Below are 5,491 nucleotides of genomic sequence, written 5' to 3' on the forward strand. Positions count from 1 at the left end.
AACTCAAAATACACACAAACCCCGAGCGCTGTCTTACTTGATCCAGCAAATGAATCCTTCACAGAAGTTCACTTTCAGCCACCGGACCAGGGGCTCCTGTTGACAAGAGCAGAACAATGGTGCGTGGGACACAAAGAGTTCCTAATATTATATTTAAACTTATCTCCTTCCAAAGCCTTGTGTGAAAAGTGAAATGCAAGCCAAAGTTTGTGCTGCCTCTTGACTGGCCCATATCTCCACATACATACAAACTCCTTCTTGTTCATGGAGAACCAGTTATTTCCTTTCTGGTACTGGAAGTCCCTTTGTCCAGGCTGCTCCTGGGAGACTTGAGTTATCACGTTTCTGAATAGCTATTGAAAAGATCAGGGGCTAAGTCAAGCTGACCTGGGGCTTGACTTTTTGATTTGTCTTTGGCATCAGGGAAAAATACTCGGGGCTACATCCCCGCGTGACCGGAGCTAACGACGCCCATGCCTGCACGTTCTTCCTCTCAACGTTCTGGACGTTCCAGCTCAGGGTATTGTAGTGCGATGCCTTGGCCTGAAGGTGGGTGGCGATCTGTGTTACTTGCTGCCCAGCACAGGAGAAAATAGACAGCCCATCAGAGGCCGAGACACCATGACACAATTTAGTAACTATGGCCAAAAGAGGCTGCATCATCGTGGACCTGCCCCTGTAGACTTACCTCGGAGATTTTGACTGTTGAGACTGTTTGATGGGATACTTCACCATGTCCCATTGAAACCTTGATATGTAGGTTACCAAATCTGCTGGAATGAGAAGGGAGGTCACATTAAAACTGCACTCATTAACCTTACCTGAAAGTCCCTAGTTATACCAACGTGAAACTGAAAGTGAAACAATTAACACATATATACTGCTTCAATTAGATTAAAATATTTGATCTAGTTAGCAAAATAAGTTTGTACTGGTTTAAATACTAATTTCAGACCCATGATCCCAACACAGTCCCTTGTAGCCAAGAAGCCTGAGGATCTCCACTGCTCTGTGGATGGTCACGCTGATGTCTCACCTCTACTGGCAAGCAGGTTGTCCTGGACGTTGTCAAGCTGCTCCCATAACAGCCCAATAGAGCTGAGATCCTGTGACTGTGCTGGTCGCTCCGTTATACACAGAACACCAGCTGACTGCTTCTTCCCTAAATAGTACTTGCATAGTTCGGAGCTGTGTTTGGGCCAATGTCCTGTTGTAGGACCAAATTGGCTCCAACTAAGCGGCTTCCACAGGGTCGGGCATAGCGTTGCAAAATGGAGTGATATCCTTCCTTCTTCAAAATCCCTTTGACCCAGTACAAATCTCACACTTTACCATCACCAAAGCAGCCCCCGACCATCACACCGCCTCCATCATGCTTGACAGATCCAGATCCAGGTTGTCATCCAGCATCTTTGCATTTGGTCTGAAAATAATGAAATCAACAACGGCACTATGTCAGAGAGTTTCTGCTCTTTTGACTAGATTAAGTGTGAAAGTGTTATTCCACATGCAATCATTAACATGTGAGTTCGTGGACAGTCCTCTCATTAAGAAGAGAGACTTAAGGTCATTCTTGATCGTCAAGAATGTAAGGGTTGCACTGCAGGGCCATGCCTGGTAGGCTTTATGGTAATAATGCAAATAATTATAAAAATACTAGATAGCTCCGTAAAAAAGGTATCCTACATTGGCACGTTGCTCATGGCTTAAATGCCTACATAACATAAGCTACTAGCAGCGCTGGGGTCTGCAGAGGTGTACGTTTCAGGTCCGGAAAGTAAAAATGCAGTCCAAGATTTTGTTTCAACCAACCATTTGAGTATAAAGAGTCGCACACACAGAGAACCCAGCTGCTTGGTTGAAGCAAAATCTTGGCCTGGATTTCTACTTTCTGGCCCTGAAATTTCCACCTCTGACTCTCTGGTTTATAGGATAGAAAACATAAAACATTGCACAATTGCACTCAGTAATGTACATTAGTAAATGGGATGTCTTGCTGGCGGGCCAGGGACTGCTTAGTGTGTTATAACTGCATTTCAGATTCAGGAAAGTGGCCAGCAAGGACAATGAGGAGGATCATGAATATAAAATGACGAGGTATAAATAACTGCGCCTGTCTTTCACAGACATCAGACGTCCCGCATTTTATATAGACCAGAATAGGTCTGTCATGGTCAGGAGAGCGACAAGTGGTGAAAATCATACAGGACACAAGCGGTTATTTTTTTAGTTAGGTTATATTGAGTCGTTAAACTTCACCCTAAATAGCATTACTGTTATTTTAAATGATGCAATCATTATTATTTTACAATTACTTCAAAATCTTTCTTATATTGCATCCTTTGAAGATGCAACCATGCATGTGTGCCCATTGTGATGTCATGCAATATATCACGCACCCCTCCCTCCCCATGTTAAACGCCACCCAGTCAAATCTACCTCCCCCCCCCCCCCCACAATGTCAAGCTCCTTCCGACATCATTGTATGTGCCACATACTTAACACCATTCTCTGCACGTGATGGATGTGTTCATTGGCATGGATTTTGAATTCAGTCCAATTTCCTTCTGATACACCAAACGTCACCATTCTCACCAAGTTGGAAGTCACTCGGTGTTAATGATGTCTAGCTGAATCCTTGACAGCACATATGCTTGTAATGTGCTATTTGCTTCACCAGTGCATCGCTTTGGACAAATGCATCTGCTAAATATGTAACATCTATATATGATGATCTGATAAGTTACTCAGTGTTGAATTAGAAAAACAGATTTTGTTGATCCCAAGTGGGAAATTTTGTCTCTACAGCAGCGCATGTTAGAATAGTGTATGAGTGCAAGAACAGTACAGACAGGTCATTTGGAGATTAATGGTCCGTGTCCTCCGGAAGTCACTCTTGGGAACGAAGCCTACGTGGGAACAAAGCAAAGAATCGCTAAAAAACTCGCAGCAGCCAAGTGGTGTTTGACTTAGTACACTAGGTAGTACAGGTGCCTGGGGCAACCCATAAACACGCAACTGAAGACTACCACCTAGTGGATACAGAAGGGAGCACAACAATTTTAGTTTCTACACGGCCCGCTATTTTCAATGGCTCTCATCTTACAGTATTACAGAAGCACGTTCAAATCTGATTCCTCACCTGGGCAGATACCAAATATATACTGAAATTCCTTTGGGATTAATTACGGTAATATTTTTATCTTTGAAAATATGGACAGTATATAAAGATGGGTACTCATTAATTTCCTGACAAGTTTTTCAAGGCCAATGGTCATCATATTTCGCAAAGCGTTTCTGTCTGTTCAGTGCCATTTACTGTGGCGATATCTGCGTTTGTAAACAGTAAGATTAGATCGAGCATGTCAGTGAAGTTAGCTGGCCAGAACATGTAGAAGAGTGAGCGGAGGGGGAGCACACACTAAAGCCGTGACTTTAACGAGCAGAACTCATGCAGCATGTCTGAACTCCGCCCATCAGGAAGCCATCTTAGAGTCAAAGAAACAGGGCTTATTCTGTAAAGCTTACGGCCATTAACTATTTTTTCAGTTATTTCTTAATTTGTTCTTGCTGTTGTATGTCTGTTCTATGCATGTATAATCAACTGTATACTTGCTGACAAAACAGAAAATAAAGAAATGAAATTCAAATTTAAAATACTGGATGATCATGCTTATGATTAGGGTGGATTTTGGTAAATTTTTATATTTGAAATGTTACGTACTCTCTCACTTTAAAAATATGATCCTGGTTACAAATATTAAAACATGCAAACATTATTGAAAGCTCAAGAACTGAGCTTAAGTTACTCGAGTACAACAATATAAATGGGTGTGTGGCTCGGTAGGCTAAGCCTTTGTGCATGTAACCAGAAGGTTGCTGGTTTGAGCCTCAGCCTTGGTAGAATATTCACGTCTGTAGGCCCTTGAGCAAGGCCCTTAACCACTGTCTCCATGGGCCCTGTAGGTAGCTGCCCTTCACTGTGATCCCAAGCTTGCTCTTGACTGGACGTGGCTCTTAGAGATCAGGATGGGGTTAGAAAAGAAGAACTTTTTTTGCTCCCAGTGGGATCAATACAGTATTGTTCTATTCTAGATATAGCATATCAACTATATAAGTGTTCCAGTTCACCCTTTGTCCTACTTAACCAATATTCACCCTGAATAACACTGCAACTTTGGGCCTTTGAAGAGACAAATTAGGAAAACAGTGTGAGTTTCCGCACAGCTTTCCATGCTTATTGTCTAGTCGGGGGGGCTCTTTATCGGGGGCTGGCAGCATTCAGCCCTTGGCCAAAGCTGTCGGTGTGAGGAGCGTGAGCAGGCAGCAGCCAGCCGCGGGAAGCAGGAGGCTGCTGTGCTACAGCTGCTCTCTAAACCCATTTCATTTCCACCCACCCACCCATCCATCCATTCATCCATCTCCTGTAATTACTTATCAATTATCTGAAGATGAAATAAGATGAGGCTGGGGGATTGCTGTTTGCTTCCCAACAGATTCCTGCTAAAGGCACTGTCTACACAGAGCTTTAAGCCGGTACCTCGTGGGAGTTTTACTTGCACGTAAATGTTCTGAGGGCAGATGGAAAGATGATTGGTTCAGAGAGACAACCAATCAGATTGCAGAGGAAGTGGGCCCATTGATTATCTCCCTGAACCAATCTTTTTTTTTTGTTCTGCCCTCAGAACATTTTTGTGTAAAACGCCCATGAGAAAGCTGGTGTCCCTCTGCTTCCAAACCTGAGGCTGAACATCAGTTTCAAAGACGTAGATTACTAAAACTGATCTCACTCTATTTCCATTTTCCTTTCTCTCCATTTTGAACAGTATAATTTAAGAATTGATTTAAGAATATTTAGTATCAAGTTTTCTAACTTGGCATCTGCCAAAATTTGGAGTGGGATGTTTTTGTAATTATGTAATAAATATATAATCCTCTCATTTATAGATAGATAGATAGATAGATAGATAGATAGATAGATAGATAGATAGATAGATAGATAGATAGATAGATTCCCAGTAGTCTGGACATCGAATATATTTATTTTCATATCTGAAATTAATATTTCACGTAATATAGGCCTCCATAAATACTCTATGGCGAAAAACATAATTTGCGGAAAATGGAAACTTCCTTATATAAGAGCAATCAACGCTAGATTCTCATTTTTTATACAGCACAAAAGTTAAAATATTACACAGATTATACACATAATTTATAACTGCGCAACATTTTTTAAAACTTTGCCCTATTTTATGAACAATGGGAAATGGGGGGAATCTAAAACCACATGTGAATGATTAGTGCGAGTCATAACTGTGTGGTTTATAGTCATGTTTAGTTAAATATGACAAAGTCACACACACATTTGAACCTTAATGCAACAGAACTATCTACCCCGGATTCCTTTGATTGTCTTTATCTGTTTGGTCCAGTCACTTTCGCCGAGACATCTTTTTCCGTGATCGCTTACTGACCAATCAGCGTCGAG

Source organism: Brienomyrus brachyistius, chromosome 23 (assembly GCF_023856365.1).
Source record: "Brienomyrus brachyistius isolate T26 chromosome 23, BBRACH_0.4, whole genome shotgun sequence".
In the NCBI taxonomy this organism is placed as follows: Eukaryota; Metazoa; Chordata; class Actinopteri; order Osteoglossiformes; family Mormyridae; genus Brienomyrus; species Brienomyrus brachyistius.